At 37.8% G+C, this 25,272-nt stretch overlaps 1 protein-coding gene across 3 annotated transcripts in view; it reads left to right on the forward strand.

Moving 5' to 3' along the window:
- Positions 1 to 25,272, forward strand: part of TENM2 (teneurin transmembrane protein 2) — a 1,186,617-nt gene that overhangs the window by 131,187 nt on the left and 1,030,158 nt on the right. The gene's annotated exons all lie outside the window — the stretch shown is intronic.

The raw sequence follows: 25,272 nt of genomic DNA on the forward strand, positions 1-25,272 counted from the left end.
GTTGGCCTTTGACTCATATCTATGAGCTCCAGTCTTCTCATCAAGAAATAGAAACAGTAACATATGTGCCCCACTGATTTAGTACGATAATTAAAGGATAACAGAAAACACCTCACACAATTATTGGTATGTGGGGACTCTTTCCATTAAGTGTGTTTCTTGGCCTGTCGCCTTGGCTCATACCTGTAATCCCAGCACTTTGGTAGGCCAAGGCGGGTGGATCACTTAAGGTCAGGAGTTCGAGACCAGCCTGGTCAACATGGCGAAACTCCATCTCTAATAAAAATACAAAAATTAGCTGGGCATGGTGGCGCACACCTGTAGTCCCAGCTACTCGAGAGGCTGAGGCATGAGAATCTCTTGAACCCGGGAGGTGGAGGTTGCAGTGAGCCAAGATCACGCCACTGCACTCCAACCTGGATGACAGAGTGAGACTCTGTCTCAAAAAATAAAAAATAATTAAATAAATAAATAGTGTTTCTTTCTTTGCTTCCAATAACGGTTCTTTCTTGTTCTAACTTCTATGTCCACGTGAAAGACAAATGTTGATCTTCCAATGACATATCAGATTTACCTGTAGATATACTCTCCATTTGAAATATTGAACTGCAAAGTGTTAGGGTGAGAAATAGTTAGTTCATCTTTCCTCTCAACCTCTTATCTAAGATGCCATATTAGTTTTCTATTGCTGCTTAACAAAATTACCCCAAATTTACTGACAGACAACAATGTCTACTGATGATATCATGGTCCATGGTTCAAAAGTTTGGGCACAGTGTAGCTTATCAGGGTTCTTTCTCTCTTTTTAGTCTCCTAAGACTGAAATCAACGTATCAGCAAGCCTGCATCTCTTTCTGGAGCTCTGGGAAAGGATCTACTTCCAAACTCATCCAAGTGGCTGGTGGAATTTAGTTCCTTGTGGTTGTAGGACTTAAGTTTCTATTTCCTTGACACAAAGGCATATCAAATTCTTCTCATTCTTGCAATTACTTTTTCTACTGCTCTCAGCTAAGAGAAAATTCTGCTTTTAAGGGCTCATGTGATCACATTGGGCCTACCTGGAAAACGCAGGATAATCTCCCAATTTCACGGTCAAATGATTGGTCATCTTATGACAGTTGCAAAGTTCCTTTTGCTATGGAACATATTCATTGACATGACATCAGGGCTAAAGGTTGCAGAAAACAAATCTTGCTTACTACAGATCCTTATCCAGATATCCAACTGCGCTATCTGGATTTGTCTCCTCCAACTTTATCCTGTTCAAAACTGAACTCATCATCATTCCTGAGGTCTCCAAAAATGTTTCTGCTTTTGTTTTCTCTTTCATTTGTTTCTCTTCTGTTTCTTTGTATCATGATACCTATGACACTGTGTTTTATTATTTCTCTCCCTGCCTTCCTCACCAGAAAAGCTCTCGTGAGGGGAGGAACAGTGAGCTATTAGTTTTTTTGTCCCCAAGGCTTGTTGTAGTTCCCAATCCAGTGCTAGAGAAGTGAATGTTCTAATCTATGCTAGAGAGAATTGGGCATGTTCCATATCCCATGAAAGATACCTCAGGCAGGTCATATATCATGGAGCAAACATCTGTATTAGACTTTTAGTTTCATGCTTTGCCCATTGAGCAATCTCACATAAACCACTTACTTTATATAGGCCACAGCTTTTTCTTCTGTGAAATGATCTGTTAAAATAAGTAGATGCTTCCTAATATTTTCACTATAAAATATATTTTATTTTTAACTCCTAGTGGACCTAGGTTTGGATATATTTTTAAATATATTTAAAACCAAATTGTATTTATTCAGTAGTAAATAAATGTCTCCCATGTTTATCTGTCAAGATCATGTGTTATTTCAAAGCATACATAATCAAAACACTTGATTAGCAGTGACTTCGACTAATGTTACTATGACTTGAGATAATAATTGCCATATCAAATAAATAAATAGGCAAACAGACAAATGAAGAAGTATTTCCAAGGAAGATGTAAACATGCAAGGAAGAGCACTACCATCATAAAGATTTAAAATAAGACAATTTGTACTAGAAAAAGAAAACCAATTTACTTCAGTACATCAGTAATTAGATTTTAATATTGAAAAAAAAAAAACCCCAAGGAAATGGTTTTTGAGATTCCCCTGGAGCCCTGCAATAGCTGACTGTGAACCGTGAGTTTGAGTGATTTCCAAGTTTATTCCAGTTCTAAAATTCAGATTCTTAAATTTCAGTCTGCATTCCATCATCTCTTGGTGGGAAACTGGCAGACTTCCCCATGGACTGGGAACCTTTGCCTTGAAACACGTGATGGTGCAAGGTCTAAATTCAGATGCCTGTAAGGAGGCCATACACCACACATGAACGGGACATGCCCCAAGCCTGAAGCGGGAAAGAGAACACAGGAGTATAGTCACTGAGTTCCGGCCAATTGTAGCCTTCAGGGAATATAGGCCTAGTGAGATCAGATGTTCTGATTTTAAAGCAAGTTGGAAATCTGGATTTTATTTATGTTACAAAATACTCCTTTAAAAATATTGGCAAGGAATTCATTTTTTTAAAATGCTGTGTGGACCACATAAAACACATCTGCAAGCCAAATTAGGTTCACAGATCATCAGTTTGCAGCCAGATATGGAGTTAGAAGTTAGTACTACACAGGGGCTAGCAATTGTTTAGAGTCCTCTCTGTTCCAGGCACTCTCCTCCACATCAGCCACATGACTTCCTCGTGCCTTAGTTTTCCTTACAATAAAATGAGACAGTGTGCATGAGAGGGCTTTCTGAAATGTAAAGGGCTGCACTGTTTACTACTGAGATAGTCTTTTTTTTTTTTTTTTTTTTTTGAGACAGAGTTTCACTCTTGTTGCCCATGCTGGAGTGCACTGGTACGATGTTGACTCACTGCAACCTCTTGTCTCCCAAGTTCAAGTGATTCTCCTGTCTCAGCTTCCCGAGTAGCTGGGATTATAGGCACGCGCCAACACGCCCAGCTAATTTTTGTATTTTTAGTAGAGACGGGATTTCACCACTTTGGCCAGGTTGGTCTCGACCTCATGACCTCAGGTGATCTACCTGCCTCAGCCTCCCAAAGTGCTGGGATTAGAGGCATGAGCCACCACACCCGGCCTACTGAGGTATATTCTTACTGTAGTCTTTCATGCATTTAATAAAGAGTTAACATCCTTTTATAATGTGTAATCAGCTTACGAGAGACATGTGAATTCTAGGAAAGAAGTGTACATGTTGAGGGTCAGAAAGAGAGAGAGATGATTTGGTGTGTACATTCTTAGTTACTCCTTACCAGGCATTTCATGTTGTCTCTGATACTCATGAAAAGAAACATTTATTCCTTGCAAACATATGATTGTCTAAGATAAACCTACATACTTTAATATCTATTTTAATCATTTTAAGCTAATACTAAATGGCTCACCCTTTAGAAGCGTAGAGTGAAAAGCTCTGAGGTTCTACATCCTAAGGAGAAAGGAATTGAATGGCCTCACAAATTTGAACTGCTAACTTAGAAGTGAGAAGTGCTATAAAGTAAATAAGTCAGCATACGACAAAATGAACACTAGAACCGCCGTGGACATAATTAATATTTTCTTAAAGCATAGAGAATGCAGATATTGTCTTAGTATTTAGACTGTAAGTCAGTTTATTTTGATATATTGTCCTGAGTTGGAGGGTTTTTCTTCTAAGGTTTTCATTTAAGAAGAAGACGTAAAGTGACTCAGATTTTGCTTAGCCTTACTAAACGGAACATCTTCTTAAGAGGATGTCATTTAAGCAAAGTTGATGGAGATCTTTTTGTTTTACTGTGCTTGGATTTGACTGTGTCTTGAGAGATCTTTCAGCCTATATGTATTATTCCCGATGTCTAAAATGACATCAGATCATGCCAACAATTAATGGAACATACTTCCTCTCTTGGAAGCCATTCTACTTGCTTTTTTGTTCTATTCCAGTTGTTGGTCAGGATGAGAATATAGTTACTCAGTGGAGATTTCTTTCAGCCTTGGATAGGAGGAAAGAGTGGATATATAGCTTCTAACTTTCTATGGGTGTCAACTGGGAGAATCAGGAAGCTATCTTCCTTCATCTCAACTGTCTTTGTAACTATACGTATTTCTTTCTTGGTTAGTGGTATAAGTCACACTATGTTGGCATTTGGGGCAAATTGTTTAAATTCCTCAAATTCCTTTTTCCTTATGTGTAGAATGAAAATAACACTACCTACTTCATATCTCTACTGTGAGGAATAAATGAAAGAATGCATATGAAGTACTTCGCTTTCCTGGCATATGAAAAACATTTTTTAAAAGTTAGCTATTTTTAGTAAATTTTTTTTTTTTTGAGATGGAGTGTCACTCTGTCACCTAGGCTGGAGTGTAGTGGTGTGATCTCGGCTCACTGCAGCCTCCACTTCCCAGGTTCAAGCGATTCTCCTGCCTCAGTCTCCTGAGTAACTGGGATTACAGGCGCCCGCCACCATGCTCAGCTAATTTTTGTATTTTTATTAGAGACGGGATTTCACCATGTTGGCCAGGCTGATCTCAAACTCCTGACCTCAAGTCATCTGCCTCCCAAAGTGCTGGGATTACAGGTTTGAGCCACCACACCTGGCAATTTTTAGTAATATTGTTGTTCCTCAACTTATATTGACTGCTTGAGGTTCCCAATTTAAGGCAACTAGTAATTTATTTTAGACTATTTTCTGCTCTTTGTAAAATCACTTTTTCTTTCCTCATGATTCCCCTTTTTTTCTGCCACATGATTCCCCCAATTCTGTTGAAGGGCCAGAGTTTGAAATCCCACATTCTTCAGGGCTCAGGGAAAATCCTGACTGCTACAGAGAAAAATTATTTTAAAAAGCAAGGTTGCGTTTTCTGAGAAATGCCTGATACTCACCAGGCTCAGTGAATATATGCTTCTCTTCCCTTATTCAACTATATCAACCCTCAGTGGCCACTGAATTAACATGGCATTTAGTCATATACAATTAACTTTTTCCTTGGTGTCTTGTTGCCTTGTATATTGTAAACTTCTAGATGTAGGAAACCGTGCTCTGGTGTCTTAAATTCCATCCCGTGAACAGTACAGTGCTATAAACGGGATAGATTCAAATAGAATTCAGGGCTAATTTTATGTAGCACATTGCATGGATTATTTCATTTAACCCACAGAGATAACTTCATAAAGTAGGTATCGTTTTTACTGTTATTCCTGTTTCACACATTAGGAAACCAAAGTGTAAAGAGGTAACTTATCTAAGACCACTTAGCTGATAGTGCTTGATACAAGACTGGAACAGAAACAGTCCACACCAGAGCACATTTCTTACCACCTTACTATGCTTCTTTCCCATAATGAAGTGAATGAATGCATACATGAAGAAAGCAATCATATTCTGCAAAGCGGTTCTAAATATTAGACAATTTGTCCCACCTAAAAAGAAATTAATTTCCCTTTGCCTAAATTAATACTCATTCTTGAACTGCCAAGTCTGTTTGCACTTTTCATTGCATTTTTAAATGCCTTCCTCTACGTGCATTTTCTGTGAAGTTTAAGCATACAGTTCACACTTCAATTCTGCAGCAGTAGATTAAATAAACACCATGAACAAAGTTTGTGCTGGGTACTTTGGGGGAAAAGATATAAATGAGAATGTACTGTCTCCCCTTCAGGAGTTTACTATCTAGTAATCCCAGAAGGGTAAATAATGACAAAACAGAGTAGACTGTGGGAAGTGATGGATGCACAGATATCTCTTGACAAGTTTGTGAAAGGGAGGGACTCAGGGGAGGCTCCAACAAGGTCTTTTGAGCTTGGGAAAATCTTTAAGATCTCACTTTTAGTCTTTCCTTTGGTATTATTTCTTGTCACCTGATTTATTCTTCAAAAACAGTATCTTTCTCACCATTCTGCTTTTGTTAAACCAGTTTCTTAGGCCTTTCTACAGAATCACAGTGACTATTGCGGCTAACTTGAAACTGCCGTCAACCTGCTAAGGTTTTATACACATTAAAAAACTACACTGTTTCAACCAATCAGATGAAATATGTGTGGCAGTTTGTAAATTCTACATTGAACTAACTCTGAGGATAAGATGCTACAGAAACATTTTTATACTACTTGATAAAATTAGATGATTTGATCCTCATCTATCATTGAGATATCTATGCGGACTCAGAAGAAATCATTTATAATACATTTAGGCATAACAGATGCAGTAGCCTATAACATGATATGAGTTTCCTTAGAAATATATTTATCATTTGCAATGCTAAGCTGAAGTGTACTTGGCTCAGGAATGAGTTTTCCTCTCATTCTCACCAGTATGATAACCTGGCAAGCACCAGTGATAACATGATAAATTACCACATATCCTGAAGACTATAGTCTCAGAGGGCAGTGGGTGTTCCCCTATATTTAGTAGCTTGCAAAAAATGGTTTAGAATTGGCAGCCCCAGGCATTGACTGACTGATCATGGTAACAATAGGTTTATAGATTTTTTTTTCTCTTAGTAGTAATAATGACAGATAAAATTAAATTGATTATATACTATTATATTATATGTAATATGTCATATATAATGTATTGACTGATTGCACACTTATTTGCCATCACTTTGCTAAGAACATTACATCTTTTATCTTAATTTCCCCATAACCCTATAAGATAAATTGTATTATTTGTCTCATTTTACAGATGATAAAACTGAGGGTATAGAAGTTACATCTCTAAAGCCCAAGTTCTTGACTTCTAAATTAATACTGCTTCCACATCAGAGCGTTTCTCATAGTTTCAGACATTGGTGTCTCATTGGAACCCCAAGTTTGTCCATTCAAACACGGTAGAGAAGATTGCTTTTAGCTTTGTGGCTTCTCAGCCAGGAGACCATATTTGAAATTACTCTTCAGGTGATGAAGATGAGAGGGAAGTGAAACAGCTCTACGAAAAAGCTTCCCTTGAAAAGCTTCCATATCTCGACAGACCTGCAGCCGCCACCCCAGGTGAAAAGAATTCTCTTCTCACCAAGAACAGCATCAAGCCACAGCAGCAGCCAGGCCTTTCTCTGGGTCCCTGTTCATTAGTAGTCAAGGTTTTCATTGTGCTCAGCAAAACAGTCACAGAAAATAAATGCGCCACACAGATGGGCCCATAGAAAATCTACTTGATGTATTCTTGAAAATTCACTGCTAAATGACTTTGAAGAGATGGGGGTTATTGTGTCCATGATTAAAATGAGGTGTAGCATGAATCTTTCAAATACAACACTATCCCTGTAGAGCTTTTTAAGACTGATAAGGTGCAAAGTGGTAGCTGGCCTCTGGCTCATGGATGTGCCATGGTTTATTGAACCATTCCCCTGATGATGAAATATATTTCCAGTATATTTGGTTTATACAAAGGTAAACTTAACTGTATAAAAATAAGCCTGCTTCATTTTATAGAAGCTGAAGCCTTTCATTGAAGGATTTTCCAGCTTGGATTTTCAAAAGGCAGAAGAATTAGATCAATATTTCATTGGACCACATATGCCACCCACACCAGAATTTTCTGATGTTATCTGGGTTGCTTGTCAAAAATGTACCCTACTCCATATGCACATAGGAGAAGAGCTGGGGGATTTACATCTTTAACAAGTATTTCTGGTTTTTCTTTTGACTAGTATGTGACATTTTATATGAGTTTGAAATAGGACAATGTAGATATACCAAGACAAAGTGTATATTATGTGCAAAATTTGAAACAATATGATTTCTCCAAATTAAAATGGATATTTACAGTTTTAAAGTTAGCAGACCAGATGAATTATAATCTTTAACACCAGCTAAACTAGTTTACTTAGTAATTTCAAATACCTGGTGCTTCGTATCATGGAATCACACTATTTTTTACATACAAATAATTTTGGTAATTATTGCTATGCCTCTGTAATGTTCACTGTTGCTACGTATTTTGTATATACGCCATCAAGGCAGTCATTAAACAATGTCTCAGCTGGGCTACTGTCAATGAATACCATAGCCTAGGTGGCTTATAAACAACAAAAATCTTCCTTGCAGAATTGGAGGCTGGGAAGTACAAGATGGGTGTCTGGTGGGGGCTGACATCTTGGTTTCTCTTTCTGTCTCCTCACCAGGCAGAAGGGGTAAGGGAGTTATCCAGGGTCTCTTTTATAAAGATACTAATTCCATTCATGAGCACTCTGTCCTCATGACCCAGTCACCTCCCAAAGGCCCCACCTAGTAATACCAATCTACTGGGGGTAAGGGTTCAACGTATGAAGGCAGAGGGCATAAACATTCAGTCTATAGCAAATGGTAGTGCTGTCACTCATGTTGAAAAATGCTCCTTAAAATCACTAACATTAAAAAGCAGGTGGCGTGTGATGATAATTTTGTGAGAAGGATGTAACAACCACCAATGTACCTTATATTATTCATTTAGATAAGTAGCCTCTATAAAATATTAGAAATAATATTGAGAAAATTAAAAGTGTATATAAAACAAATATGTGCCACTAATGATTGCAGATCTATATTCCCATGGGAAAATTTACCTTTAATTGCATGAGCTGTGAAATATGTGAGGTCTTCAGGAATTGCAATTTGTATAGAAATGACCTACTTATGGATTAGTATTTGAAAACCACTGCAAAGCTGATGGCCAACGATTTGCCAAGTTGGCCACTATGGGCCATTTTTACAGGCATTGATTATTTGGACAGAAGTGGAATAATTGTCCTATTATTCTACTCAGAAAACATCAGCAAAGGGATACAGGACCATAATGTCAATGAACATGGGAAGAAAAATTTTTCTGGTGATTTCCAGGGAAAGCCATTCCCATTGTAGTCTACAAACAATAAGAGTTGGGCAAAACTGTGGTCCTGAAACTGTCGTGTGATAGTAAATGTTTAAAAATGTACTCTGGGATTGGAAGAGCCCTGATTTACAGCATTTGCCCCATTCTCATATTGCAAATACTCCTACCATGACCAATTTCAGGCTGAAGTCAACTAACTCATGAAATTCCTGAAAATTTAACAAGTAACCTTTCTAAGGTGGTGCTAGCTGCCTATAACATACCACTGAAGGGATCTACAGGCAATAGATCTCTATAGAAAAATATGGCCAGTCCTTAATTATCCGGAGGCACATTAAGCCTTTTGTGAGCTAATGAAAATTACAATTCAGAACCTTCCTGCATTTGTTGGTAATTCAGAGGCGTAAAATATAAGACTCTCCCCTTTCTTTTCTTAGCCAGCTCTCTTCTTTGTCTATACATCAATGTCACTGTCACAATATTTGATTTGGGTATGTAACCAATATTCTTCAGCTATTTATCTCGGTTCCTCTAAGAGCAGGAGAAAAATGTGTATGGGGCTTCCAATTAAGTAGAGTTGACATTCTGATTTGATCGGCAATGATGGACCCTGGGATTAGATTAGATATTGGCAATACATATGGTGTCACTTGGAGCAGAGGAGGAAGACTAAGGGACCCAATGAATGAATAAGATGAATTCACTGAAGTTGACTTAGCAGCAGACAGATTTGCCTTATTGTACAGACATAGATCTTAGGCACAGGGCTTTCCCCATATTGCCTGGAACTGTAACCACAGCAGTGTATTTTCATCTTGTCCCTTTCTTTAGTCATAAGTTTTTTTGCTTGCCAATCTCCTGGCCTGGATTTTGATTACCTACCATCCCTTCAGAATATATTTCTTTCTCCTTCTTTCCTAGATTATTTATATAGTTCTCTCTAGGAATTTTTCATCTTCTAGAATAAGATGGAATAGAGGTGCTGCCTTCCCTAGAAATTTTCTTCCCTCATTGTAACTGTACATCCATCTCTATCTGCCCTTCAAGATGCAGTTCATATAGTACTTCTTGCCCCCTGCTAAAGCTAGGCGAGCTTGCTCACTCTGAACTTACTTAACAGCGGTTCACAACCTTCATTGTGCATGGAAATCACTTGAGAAGCTTTTGAAAAATAATAATTGTTTAGGGCCCACCAGAGATTTAGAATTAATTGGTGTGGGGCAGGATGTGAGTTTTGATACGTTTTCGAAAAGTAGCCTTGGTGACTCTAATGTGCAGGCAAAATTGAAGACAACTGTTTTATATTATGATATTCTCTCTCTTTGTTCCACAACTCAAATGCGGTCCAGGCTCCGTAAAGTGAACAAAAGTAAGAATGGATCTTTGTGTGGAAAATAGCTATTACATGCAACTAAAAGAGGCAGGGAGCTCCCAGGCAGCAACCATATACTGAACCTGTGCCCTGTGGGAAGGGGAAACTCTGGAGGAAGAGTTTAGGAAGACTCAGAAAGCATTTCCTGGGATCTAAAATAATCTTGGAACCGAAAGCAATCATAGGGGATGTAGTCCAATGTCTTACATTAAAGAGAAGGAATAGAGGCCTGAAGAGGCTTTCCCAGTGTCCCAAGTGACCTTCCCAAGATCATGCAACCTGTGGTTGAAGGGCCAAAAGATAAGCTAATATTTTCAGTGCATACACTGGGCCAAGCCATTTTATACACATTAACTTTTACTTTCAAGAATCAATGATTCTTTCCTTGTTACTACTTAATAGTATTCTATGCTATATACCACAGTTGATTTATCTTTGATCTTTTTTTTAAACAGCATTATTGATGTAAATTTACCTATCATAAAATTCACCTGTTTAAAGTGTACAATTCAATGATTTTCAATGTATCCGTAGAGTGGTAGAACCGTCTCCATAATCTAATTTTAGAACTTACTTTTTATCACCTCAAAAGGCAAGCTTGTACTCATTATTCCTCACAGTAATCACAAGAGGTAGGTCCGGTGTTACTTTCCTTCGTGATAGGACTAACAGAGGTTCAGTTGCTTGCTCAATGTCATACACCTAGTAAAGGCTAGAGCCAGAAGGGAAAGCGAAGGCAGTCACATTTCAAAGTCCCCATTAGAACTCCACCCAGGCCAGCCTTGCTTCCACCTACTCTATGGGAGGGAATTCAGTTCGGACAAAAAGTAATTGGATGGATTTTTTTCACAGATTATTTATGAGGAAAGGATCACCAGGAGGAAGAAGGAACAGAGGCAAGTCTCTTAGAGTCTTTCAATCTTGAGTCATGTTGTCCAGATTGCTGTGTGCCCTCTTGCAAGTCTGATACTTATATATCCACATTGTCTGTCTGCTATTTAGTCTCCTCTTCTACAGTGCAACATCCTTGAGTATGAGGGCCATAAATTATGCACCTCTGTCTCCCCATCATACCTAACATCATATTTAGCCTGAATACTAGGTTTCCATAGACATCTAAAACAATGAATGAATTATTCCCGGAATGGCTACAGTATAGCAGCCAGACAGCAGATATCTTAGATATTCCTATCACTAAAAAATTACTGGGGGCCAGGTGTGATGGCTCATGCCTGTAATCCCAGCACTTTGGAGGCCAAGGCCCTTGGATCACTTGAAGCCAGGAGTTTGAGACCAGCCTGGTCAACATGGTGAAACCCCTGTCCCTACTAAAAATACAAAAATTAGTCATGTGTGGTGGTGCACATCTGTAGTCTGAGCTACTTGGGAGGCTGAGGTGGGAGAATTGCTTCAGCTCAGGAGGAGGAGGTTGCAGTGAGTCGAGATCGCACCACTGCATTCTAGCCTGGGAGACAGCGTGAGACCTCATCTCAAAAAAAAAAAAAAAAAAAGACACCAGTGAAGCTTTATGAAACTGTATGTATATGATTTCACTGGTAACAGAAACGTATAATTTGTTTTATCTAAATATTACATTTTCTAATAAATTATTGATATTAATTTGGTCATCAAAATGTATAACATATATACATAGATTTATCCTATTTTAGGTTCTTTTTGAAAACTACTGACCTTCAAGTGGTAAAGTCTTTGTCATGGTTTCTTAATGAGTTTCTAAGAAAGAACCATGAGTTCCTAATATATTTGCCTCATAATTATACCTTATGATTGTGTGTGCAGAAAAGTAAGTGGCCTGTAGTCACAGGTTCCAGCAGAATCCTTTGGAGTTTTAATTACACAGCACTGCCACCTAGCATCAACCACACAGACTTTTAAAAAAATTATTATTAAAAAAAGAATTGAGGTTTCTCAGTATTTAAAATATTATTAAGGGGATCAGTCTGCAATCTTAAGAAGCACGGACTGAGATTACTTTAGGAAGTATTTGCAGCAGCTTCCAACCAACGCTATTTACTTGAAAACCCTTGTGATTGGGAGTGAATTGGTGTCAATGAAGAAAGGGGTTGTGAAATCTGCTGAAGAGTTTCAAATGTCAGAGCTGCATATTCATAAGCTGCAGGCACCTGTGGCCGAGCTGTGCTATCTTCCTGCAGATTCCTAGCGCTGCAGTGTTCGGAAGGGCAATGGAAGTGGTTTCCAAGTGGCGTTGTTGTTTATTTGCACATGAATCTCCTATATATATAATGATAATATATATGTAATGAGTGATTATATACATAAAATATATGTGATATGTGAGAGAGATATATATATAAAAAAAAGAGAGGTGAGTGGAGAAGGTGGACGAGCAGGTTTCCTCTGCCAGCCTGGGAAGTCCATAGAAGCCGGCTATGAGGCGAAACAGAAGATATTAGTCCTCTTTGCCATTTCTATTGGATGTCCCCTCATGTGATGGACAATGCTATTGCAGGACCCAGGTCTCAGTCTTCACAGTTCCCAAACTGTGCTTAAAGAAACACATCAAAACAAATCAATAGTATTTAAGAGGGGTAAAACATCGCGCTGAGATTGATGCTTTCCATAATGAGCCCTTTATGAGATGTAATGCCAACTGTTAATCAATAGACATGCCAGAACTGCCTCTAATACAACCTTGTAGAGTTTTTTTTAATTAATCCTTATTAAAAATATTGACTTGTTGTGACTTGCCGGGGTTGCTCCTGGCTCTGTTTTTTATCCTAATTAGGAGGTTATGCTGCACTGCTTAGGCTGAAGATAATAATGTAATGATTGTTGTCTTAAAATCTGAGAATCAATATAAGATCCTATCAAATTGTGCCAAGTGTCACAATTATGAAAATTGCTTGAGAATTTAAAAGCTTTATGACAGCGGGAATTTTTTTAATTTTTAAATTTTTTTTCCCCTCCTGGTTGCTTATTTGTACACTTTTCTCAGAATTAGGTAGGTTCAAAAAGTTTTTGTGTTTTTAAAAGGGCTTTCTCCAAACATTGTATTTTAACATGCCATCTTGTGAGGGAGTTGCCGTCTTCTGGGTTTCGGTTGTTTAAAAGGATCCCCTCTCTCCAACTCCACACATCTCAAAAGACATTTGTGCCTTAACAACTTGGCAAAGTTCTAGCATGAAAGGAAAAATGGAGCATCTGAAGATCTTTCCAGGGGTGTTACTAAATGAAAGACACACAAGAAAAGAAAAAATAAATGAATAAAAGAAAACAACTTGTTGCTTTTCCAAGAAACCCAAAATGTGACAGTTGGGAAGAATGTAATAATAATGAGAAGTATAATGGTAGTTAAGATACACATAGGAATTCCTTAGGCAAAACAAGGGTATCGTTTTCAGTTCTTGATGTATATGAACTTCTTCAATACTCATTGCGGTCCTAGAAGAATTGCACTCTAATTATTCCTGTTTTGCAGATGAGCCAGTTGAGGCACAGAGAATTGAATTTACTTGCCCAATGTCACATAGGAAGTAGCAAAGATTGTAAAGCCAATCGTCTGGCTTTTTTGAGTCTGTCTGTGCTATTAATCACTGTCTGTCAAATCAGATAATTAACTGTCTGTCAAATCAGAAACACAGCCTCTTCTCTTTGAGATTGAAGAAGTTAGGTGGGGGTCAACAAATTGAAATAACATTTCTCAAGGCCTCAGCCAATAGTAAACTGTTGGATATGCAGGGCATAGAGGCTCATTCCTGTAATCCCAGCATTTTGGAAGGCTGAGTTGGGAGGATCACTTGAGCCCAGGAGTCCCAGTCTGTAGTGAGCTATGATGGCGCCATTGCACTCCAGCTTGAATGATAGGGTAAGACCCAGAGAAACAAACAAACAAGCAAAACCAAACCAAACAAACAAACAAAACAAACAAAACATGGACACCCCTATGTTAACAGATACTACAAATCTTGATCCCTTCTAGCCTCCTTGTCGAAGTTGTTATCCCTGAGGGTGATCAGACCAGTGCTAACAGGCAATATTGTGCAAAGCCAGGGAGTCTCAGCCTCCTTGTGACCAGCTCTTTACAGGGCCATTGTTCTTATGAAAATTAGGGAGGGATGTTAATGGAGGGAAGCTCCACTGTTTAGCCCTATGTTTGTGAATAAGGAAAATGTTTTCCTTCTATAGCCTCTTTAGAGACAATTAAGCATTAGCTTTTGTTGGATGCTAAATTATGAGTGAATTTAGTTTAAAGTATGTGAACCATGCACCCTTTGAAATTTGCCTGAAAAGGCTCATTATAAAACTAATGCTATGAAAAAGCACTCCCTTTCAGATTAGGGAAAGCACCTGAATAGTTTTCATAAGTGGCTGCGCATCGTTTGAAAGCATTCTAGTGTTGCCTGAAACGCTTTCAACACACCTTTCAACTAGGAAATTTCACATTCAGCATATCTGTAGTTCTACAAGATTTTCAATAATATTTAAATTGGTTAACTGTATTTCTTTTATATCTATTTTAATGCTGTTATTGATTTGAGGTAGATAAACTTGATTGTGCATGAAATCTTATTTTTCCACACAAAGGAGATATGATTTGAGTATATACAGAAGAGAACCGTACCTCTAAATGGACCAGGCCTCCACAGTGCAAGGGTTTGGGTCAGAGAGATGTTTGCTGGCCCTTTGAACTATACTGGTACTGACACCAACATTTGTTTCCCCAAAAGTCAGTGCTGCAAAAGAGGCCTTAGACGATACCTCTTTCTTAAGAGGTATCCTCTTGGGAGGAGACTCTTAAGTCTTGGTATGAGATTAAATCCTTCCATTAAGAACTCAAGGTTTTTAGTTTGTGTGTTTGTTCATTTTTGGCACTTATAGACACTATGATTCCTATAGCCAATAGTGTTAGCCTCTTTCTTTTGGTCACAAGGAAGCTAACAACCCAACTTGTGGATATTTCCACAATATGGTAGACAATGTAAAATTTTAAATTATTTTGAACCGTGTATTTTATAAGCCAAAACAAGGACATAGCTCATTTTATTTTACTGCCCACATGTATAATAAACCTATTAGATTATTAGATCACAAATAAGAATCAATGTATGATACCTGAAGCACTGAGCTGCAAGGGGCACCTGTGTTCTTAAAGAGTTTGTGCATCATGTATAGGTGCATGACTGGTAGCGCAACCATAAAGGCTGGACAGGACTGTGTTCAAATCTCAGCCCTGCTGCATGTTAGCTTTGTTACCTTAGGCAAATTACATCATCTCCTGGACTCTTAATTTATTTGTCTGAAAAATTAGGATGATAATACTAATGTAATAAATAAACAAATGAATAAGAACCTCAGTCACAGCTCTTTATTGAATGCCCTCTGTGTATCATACACTTTTTTTTTTTTTTTTTTTTTAGACAGAGTCTCACTCTGTTGCATCCAGGCTGGAGTGCAGTGGCACAATCTCAGCTTACTGCAACCTCCACCTCCTGGGTTCAAGCACTTCCCCTGCCTCAGCCTCCCAAGTAGCTGGAATTACAGGAGCCTACCACCATGCTCAGCTAATTTTTTGTATTTTTGGTAGAAATGGGCTTTCACCATATTGACTAGGCTGGTCTCAAACTCTTGATCTCAGGTGATCCGCCCACCTTGGTCTCCCAAAGTGCTGGGATTACAGGCAAGAACCACTGCACCCTGCCGTATCAAACACTTTATAAGGGTTTGGGGATGCAGCCGTGATGCCGATGGATATGGTCCCTGCCTTTTGGGGGCTTATAGTCTAGTCATGGCAATGAATTGGAAGGGCAAATGTGGAAGTGACTGCCTGTAAGCCCCAAAGTAAATGGTAAGCATGCGGTGAATAAGCAGATATGGCAAATGAAGAGAAAAGCAATGAAACGAATGTTTCAGAGTTTGGACACTGAAGTGACATTTTTTGTGCTTTTATGCCCAGAACTGACCCAGTAAGGTTAGTACTATGGAAATAGAGCCAATACGATACTCATGTGCAAAAGCAGGTCAGGAGAAAATGAGGTCTCCTATGTGTGTGGGAACCTGTGGATGGCTGCTTTCCGTTGACTTTTGACAGTTTAAGTTTTTTTCTTGAGCTAATCCCTATAGTAGTGATATTTTTAAGGAATCCAAGGAAAAACAAATACCTGCAAGTAGCAAGCAATTTATAGAATACCAAAAAACTTTAGTGACATTCATATGTTTAATTTTAGCAAGGATGCTAAGCAACACATTGAAATATAGTAAAACACTAACTTTGCACCTGAAGAAAGATGTATTTGTTCAAGGCCATGCAATCAGTGAGGAGTGGGAGGTAGAAATTCAGCTCTCCAGGAATCTTCTGCTTTATAACTTATCTTCTTTCTGCATCCAAATTCAGTACTTTTGGTTTAATATCTCAGATTAAATGTACTCATTAAAGACAGACATATACAACATGGCTAGTTATTGTAGGTAAGTTGAAGGTGACCATTGCCTATAGACTTCTATCTGAAAGACTGATGAGTACAGTAAATGCAGTGGAATATTTATTGAAATTTCATATTTAAGGAAAAATTTGCTGCATAGCTCAATTCTACATCGTTTGGGATTATGCAATAAATACTATTTATCCCAGTGTTAAAGCTGACTAAGAACTGTTTCCTTAGAAAAAAATTGGCCCAGCTGAAAGGGACTTTTTTCAATTGCCACTAGAAATGGAATTTCAGCATCTCAAAGCACGTGCCTTAATTTAGATTTGTATTTGTGATAAAAAGATCAGGATGATCCCTCTGCACAGATGATGGCCAAGCAAATGAATCTTCCTTCACATATGCAATGGAGGATGTTGACACACCAGGCTCTTGTGTTTGAATACAACCTTAAACTTTTTATAAATTATTATCCAAAACACAGTGGTCAGAAGTACTATCTATAGAAGACTCCCAAAAGGGCCTCTTTCTCTAAAACTTAGCTCAGTTTTGAATTGCACAGTTTTGGTTCCTTGTAGAATTGCCTTTGCAAATTGTGATTTATTATCATGTTATCAGACTGCACTGATGTAAACTTTTAGAAATAATGACATAAAATACATTGTTAGATATAATGACTTAGAGGAGGACATTGCCCATCACAGCTAATAGTTTTCTTCTTTATAAAGATTAATCAGTGTCTGGAAAAATGAATCACTTTTATTTTATGGACACTGTACAGCACCTGTGATTCTCTCTTTGCTTTGGCTGCTAGGAAACATGGACAATAAATTTATAGTCTACCTTAAGCTTTGACCAGAACTGTTTACATCCCAGTTCACAAAGATGACCTTCATGCCTTTCTGTTGTTGTTTATGTTCACTCTTATTTTCTTTCAGCTTCAATTTCCTGCAATTGTTTATTTTATTCTAAAAACACTGCAAAAGCTGCTTCAAATTTTTGCAAAAAATATGGGAAATGAAAAATGCAGATATATGAACACACACATAAAATATTGCCATTTGATGTCCTTTCTATGTGCGTGCCATTATTTCATTTATAATTTAAAGTACATGTGAATTTTAGACAAAAGTTTAGAAAGGGAAAAATAAAGCTAGATATTAGGAAGAGAATGGTCTTTGAATAGGATTTTTTTATTCTAAGTAGATTAAATTTTTTTGACATATTATATTTTTACATATTCATGGGGTGCTTGTGAAATTTCATTACATGCAAAAAATGTGTAATGATCAAGTCTGTATACTTAAGAGTGTCCATCACACAAGTATTTATCATTTCTATTTGTTGGGTACATCTCTGGTACCCGTTTCTAGCTACTTTGAAAGATACAATACATTGTTGTTAACTGTAGACACCCTACTCTTCCTTGGATCATTAGAACTTTTATTCCTTCTATCAACTTGTTTGTTTGTACCCATTAAACAACCTCTGTTTAACTCCCCCCACCCCCACCCCTATACACCCTTCTCAGTCTCTGTATCTATCATTACACTTTCTAACTCCATGTGATCAACTTTTGTAGCTCCCACATATGATTGGGAACACACGATATTTGTCTTTCTGTGCCTGACTTGTTTCACTTAACATAATAACCTCTGGTTTTATCAATGTTGCTGCAAATGGCATGATTTCATTCTTTTTTTAATGGCCAGATAATGTTCCATTGTGTTTATATACCACGTTTTCTTTACCTGTTTATCCACTGATGGAGACTCACTTAGCTTGATTCCAAATCTTTGCTATTACAAATACTGCTGCAATAAACATGCTGGCGTCCTTTTGGTATATTGATTTATTTTCCTCTGAATAAATATCCAGTAGTGGCATTGCTCGATTGTATGGTAGCTCTATTTTTAGTTTTTTGAGAAATCTCCATACTGTTTTCCATAGTGGCTATACTAATTTACATTCTTATCAATGGTGTATATGTTCCTTTTTCCCCACAAACTTGCCAACATCTGATATTTGTTGTCTTTTTTTAATAGTAGCTATTTTGACTAGCATAAGATAATATCTCTTTGTGGTTTTGATTCACATTTCCCTGATGATTAGTGATTTTGAGCATTTTGTCATATACCTGTTGGCCATTTGTATGTCTCCTATTGAGAAATGTCTATCATGTTCTTTGCCCCGCTTTTTAATGGGATTATTTGTTTTTGTATGTTTGTGTTGTTTGAGTTCCTTGTGTATTCTGGATATTCATTCCCTGTTGGATGAGTAGTTCACCTATTTTTTCTCCTTTTCAAAAGGTTACCTCTTCACTCTGTTGATTGTTTCTTTTGCTGTGCAGAAGCTTTCTAGCTGAATATAGTCCCATTTATCTGTTTATGTTTTTGTTGTCTGTGGTTTTGAGGTCATAGGCATAAAATACTTGTCTAGACCAATATCCTGAATAGTTTTTTCTGTTTTCATCTAGTGGCTTTATTGTCTTGGGTCTGAATTTAAGTCTTAAATCTATCTTGAGTTGATTGCTGGATGGGGTGAGAGATAGGTATTGAGTCTCATTATTCTGCATATGATTATTGAGTTTCCCAACATCATTTATTGAAGAAGGTGTTGTTTCCCCAATATCTGTTTTTGATGACTTTGTCAAAGATCAGCTGGCTGTAAATATGTGGGCTTATTTCTGCATTTTCTACTCTGTTCCATTGGTTTATGTGTCTGCGTTAATACCAACATCATGCTGTTTTGTTTACTATAACCTTGTGATATACTTGGGAGCCTGGTAGTGTGATGCCTCTAGCCTTGTTCTTTTTGCTCAGGATTACTTTGGCTATTCTGGCTATTTATTTTTGTTCAAAACAAACTTTAGGATTTTTTTTATTTCTGTGAAAATTTTTCTGTGAAAAATTATATTAGTATGTTGATAGATATTACGTTGAATCTGTAGACTGCTTTGAGCAGTATGGTAGTTTTAACAATATTAATTGTTCTAATCCATTGGTATGGGATGTCTTTCCATTATTCTGTGTCCTCTTCAATTTATTTCATCAGTGCCTTATAGTTTTCCTTGTGGAGATCTTTCACCTCCTTGGTTAAATTTATTCCTGAGTATTTTGTTATTCTTCATGGCTTATATAATTGGGATTGCCTTCTTAATTTCTGTTTCATCTATTTTATTTTTGGTGTATAGAAATGCTATTGATTTTTGTATGTTTATTGTGTATCCTGCAACTTTACTGAATTTGTATATCAGTTCTAAGAGTACTTGGTAGAGTGTTTTGGTTTTTCTCAATGTAAGATTGGGTCATCTGTAAAGAGGGACAACATATTTTCCAATTTCAATGCCTTTTAGGGCTTATAGCACTGTATTGAATTGGAGTGGTGAAAGTGGGCATTCTTGTCTTGCTACAGTTCTTAGAGGAAAAGCTTTCAACTTTCTCCCATTAAGTATAGTGTTAGCTATGGGTTTTTCACACATTTTCTTTATTATTTTGAGGTATGTTCGTTTAATGCCTAGTTTGTTGAAGGTTTTTATTATGAAGCAATGTTGTGTTTTGTCAAATGCTTTTTCTGCAGCTATTGAGATAATCATATAGTTTCTGTCCTTCATTCTGTTGATGTGATGTATTAAGTTTATTGATTTGCATATGTTAGACCATCCTTGAATCCCTGGGATAAATCCCAATTGATCATGATTAGTTATCTTGTTGATGTGCTATTGGATTCATTTTGCTAATATTTTGTTGAGAATTGTTTAGTTCTATGTTCATCAGGGATAATGGCCTGTAGTTTTTATTTTTTGTTATGTTCTTGTCTGGGTTTGGTATCAGGGCAATGCTGACCTCGTAGAATGAGTTAGGAAGAATTTCTTTCTCTTAAATTTTTTTGAATAGTTTGAGAAGGATTGGTATTCTTTCTTCTTTGTACATTTGGTAGAATTCATTAGTGAATATATCCAGTCCTTGGCTCTTCTTTGTTTAGAGACTTTTTGTGAATGATTCAATCTTGCTACTTGCTATTGGTCTGTTTAGGTTTTCTGTTTCTTCCTGATTCGAACTTGGTAGGTTTTATGTTTTCAGGAGTTTATTTGTTTCCTCTAGGTTTTCTAGTTTATTAGGAAATAGTTGTTCATAATAGTCTCTAATGATCTTTTGTATTTTTATCAGTTGTAATGCATCCTTTTTTATTTATAATTTTGTTTATTTGGGTCTTCTTTTCTTTGTTAGTCTAGCTGCAGTGTATCAATTTTGTTTATCTTTTCAAAAAACTTTTCACTTTTTTGATCATTCGTATTGATTTTTAGCCTCTATTTTGTTTAATGCTGCTCTGATCTTCTTTTTAAAATTTCTTCTTCTAATTTGGGGTTTGGTTTATTCTTTCTTTTCTAGTTCCTTGAGGTGCATTGTTACATTTTTAATTTGCAATCTCCCTACTTTTTTGATGTAGGCATTTAGCCTTTTCTCTTAGCAATTCTTTTGCCATAACCCACAGATTTTGGTATGGTATATTTCCATTTTCATTTGTTCTGAGAAAGTTTTTGACTTCCTCTTAATTTCTTCATTGACCAAACAGTTATTCAGGAGCATGTTGTTTAATATCCATGTACTTGTATAGTTTCTAGAGTTCCTCTTGGTATTGATTTCTAGTTTTATTCCAAGTCTTAGAAGATACTTGATATGTCAAGTACTGATTTTAAAAAACTTGTCAAAGCTTGTTTTGTGGGAGATTTTAAAAAATTTGTTGAGGCTTGTTTTGTGGGCTAACATATGTTCTATCCTGGAGAATGTTTCATGTGCTGATGAGAAGATGTATATTTTGCAGTTGCTGAATAAAATGTTCTATAAATGTCTGTTAGGTTCGTTTGGTCCAAAATCTACTTTAAATCCAATGTTTCTTTGTTAATTTTCTGTCTAAATTATCCGCCTAATGTTGTAAGTCAGGTATTGAAGTTCCGCACTATTATTGCAGTGAGATCTATTTCTTTCTTTAGATCTAGTGGTATTTGTTTTATGAATCTGGGTGTTCCAATGTTGGGTGCATAAATATTTAAGATTATTATATCCTCTTGCTGGATTGATCTCTATCATTATACAGTAACCATATATATGAATATATATATGTGTGTGTATATATATATAATGTATATATATTACTGTTTATAACTTAAAGTCTGTTTTAAGTATAGCTGCTCTTGCTGGCTTCGTTTCTATTTGCATTGAATATCTTTTTCCATCTCTTTACTGTGAGTCTATATTTTTCTTTAGAAGTACAGTGCATTTCTTGTAGACAGCATACAGTTGGATAATTTTTTTATTCATTCAGCCAGTCTATATCTTTTAAGTTGAGAATATTTTCAATTTATGTTGAAGGTTATTATTGATATGTGTGGTTTTGTTCCTGTTATATTGTTCATTGTTTTCTAGTTCTTTCATATATTCTTTGTTCCTTTATTTTTCTCTTAGTTTGTTATAGTAGTTTGGTGGATTTTTGTAGTGGTACCACTTGAGTCCTTTCTGTTTCTTATTTGTGTGTTTGGTTTACCAGTAAGTTTTATACTTTTGTGTGTTTTCGTGATTGTAAATGTCATCCTTGCACTTCCAAGTTTAAAGCCCTCCTGAGCATTTCTTGTAGGGCCAGTCTAATGGAAATGAATTCCCTCAGTCTTTGCTTGTTTGGGAAAGACTTTACTTCTCCTTCATTTATGAAGGATACTTTTGCTGGATATAGTATCCCTGGGTAAATTTTTTTTTCTTTCAGCACTTTGAATATATCATCTCATTCTTTCCTGGTCTGTAAGGTTTCTATGAAGAAATCTACTTTTGCTCTGATGGGGGCTTCTTTATAGGTAAAGAAATGCTTTTCTCTTACTGTTTTAGATTTCTCTTTGTCTTTGACATCAGAGTTTGACTGTAATGTGCCGTGAAGAAGATCTTTTTGCTTTGTATCTATTTAATGATCTCTGAGCCTGCTGTATCTGGATGTCTAAATGTCTTGTTAAACTTGGGAAGTTTACTTCTACTATTTCATTAAATCGGTTTTCCAACCCTTTCATTCTCTCTTTACAACTGAGACATCAGTAATTTGTACACTTGGTTGTTTTATGGTGTCCCATATGTCACAAAATCTTTGCTCATTCTTTTTTATTTTTTTTTCTTTATTTCTGTCTGACAGGGTTATTTATAAAGACCTGTCTTCAAGTTCTGAGATTCTTTTTCTTTCTTTTTCTTCTTTATTTTATTTTATTTTATTTTTTGACTGAGTCTTGCTCTGTCACCCAGGCTGAAGTACAATGGCATTATTTTGGCTAACTGCAACCTCTGCCTCCTGGCTTCAAGTGCTTCTCATGCCTCAGCTTCCCAGGTAGCTGGGGACTACAGGTGTGCATCACCATGTGTAGCTAATTTTTGTATTTTTAGTAGAGATGGGATTTCACCATGATGGCCAGGCTGGTCTCGAACTCCTGACCTCAAGTGATCTGCCCACTTCAGCTTCCCAAAGTGCTGGGATTACAGGCGTGAGCCACCACACCTGGCCTGAGATTCTTTCTTCTGCTTGATCTTGTCTATTGTTGAAACTTTCAAATGTATTTTGTATTTTATTCAATAAATTCTTCAGTTCCAGAATATTTTTGTTCTTTTTTGTGATGTATATCTCTGTGGTAAATTTCTCATTCATATCCTAAATTATTTTGTGATTTATCTGTCTTGTTTTTCTGAATTGTCTTTTCTCTCACTGAGCTTCTTCATCAAAATTTTGAAATTTTTTTGAGATTTCATGACTTTCTTTTTGTTCTGATCTGTTGCTGGAGAATTGTTCTCTTAGAGGTGCAATATTTCCTTGATTTTTCATGTTTCCTATGTCCTTACATTGATAATCTGGACGTCTGGTGTAACAGTCACTTCTTCCAATTTTTTTTTTTTTCTTTTTTTGAGATGGAGTCTCGCTCTGTCACCCAGGCTGGAGTGCAGTGGCACAATCTCGGCTCACTGCAAGCTCCGCCTCCTACATTCACACCATTCTCCCGCCTCAGCCTCCTGAGCAGCTGGGACTACAGGTACCCGCCACCATGCCCGGCTACTTTTTGGATTTTTAGTAGAGATGGGATTTCACCATTCACAGGATGGTCTCGATCTCCTGACCTTGTGATCCACCCGCCTCGGCCTCCCAAAGTGCTGGGATTATAGGCGTGAGCCACCGCGTCTGGCCCCAGTTTTTTAAATTTGATTTCATAAGGGAGTTTGCCCCCCGCCACCCAAAGATGTATCTGTTATGTTCATTGGGTATGTCACTTTGGCTTTGAATCTGGATGTGTGAAGTGGTGTAGACCCTGTATGATTTCTTTAGCTATAAACAGCATCAGTGGTGTCCGTGATTTTGTTGGTGACTTAGGGTATAGTTATTAGTGGAGGCTGTGGTAAAGTTTTGCTGGTGCTGGAATGCCAGATAGGTCAGTCTGCAGGCCCCAGTGATGACAGTTGTTGGCTAATTGTGCCTGTCCTTGGGCCACAGGGCAGCATACACTGGCACCAATTTAGCAGATCCAGGCAAACCAATTCTTGGTTCGCTAGATAGCTTGCTCAGGTGCCAGGAATGACAGTGGTGGGCTGGGTGGCTGAGCAGGTTCTGAACACTGCACAGTGGGTGTGGTGTAGGTGTTGGAAGTAACAGTGGTATGGTATAACAAACCTCTGAAACCCAACTAGTCTAAGCTGGTGTTGAGGGTAATGGCTGAGGAGGATTGGGCAGGCTGGTTTCCAGACCTGCAGGTGGCAGGTACAAGTGGGTGCCAGCTCTGGTGGTAGCAGCACATTGAGTGGGCTTGACCTCAGAGCCCAAGGGAAGTTTCAGATGCCACTGGGGGTAGACTGGGCTCAGCAATCCCCATGTTCCTGGATAGGTGCTCAGGGACTAGGGGCATGTGGAGCCAGGCCAGACTGAGCTTGCAGGTTCACTGGTGGTGTGTATAGATCCTGGCTGTGGTATGCTAAGATGGGGTGAGCCCCAGGCTTTCAGGGAATGCTCAGGTGTAAGTGGTTGCAAACATGCTGAGGCCCTGCTACAAGGGAGGGCAGGATTGGTTTCCCTGGGAACAGCTTTAGGAAGACAGCTCCTAGGACATTGGGTTCACTTTTGCCTTGGCCCACAGCATTCCACAGCTGTAGCAGTCATGGACACTGAAATTTGTCCTCAGGGCATATGGGAATGTGTAGCAGCCTCTCTTTGGTGGGATGGGCAGGATTGCTTCTTGTGGCTCCTACCTCAGCCCAGTTGCAGGGCAGAATGCAGTCTGGTGTGAGCTGAGCTCTGAAAGTGGTACTGTGCTGACACTGCTTAGGGCTCAGGGGTTTGTAGGACCCAGCATGAGTTCTCTCTCTGGAGCAATGTCTCTGAACAGTTTCCAGGGAATTCCCTATGTTAGTCTCAGGGCCTGGGAAGGTCAAGGAGCTCTCCCCTGACTAGGATTATAGGAGTCTGCTGTGGAAATGTGGACTGCTGGGGGTCTCTTACTAAACCTTACCCTGCAATGAGAATCAGATTCCTGATTCTCAGCTGATCCCAGCAAAACAGGCTGCCTTGCTTCCCTCTCCTTCATTGTTTTAGGGGTTTCCTGACACTTCTCTGTTGAATTCCAGTGTTCTCTCTTGGATGGTCTATTTG

This window comes from Pongo pygmaeus, chromosome 4 (genome assembly GCF_028885625.2).
Source record: "Pongo pygmaeus isolate AG05252 chromosome 4, NHGRI_mPonPyg2-v2.0_pri, whole genome shotgun sequence".
Classification (NCBI taxonomy): Eukaryota; Metazoa; Chordata; class Mammalia; order Primates; family Hominidae; genus Pongo; species Pongo pygmaeus.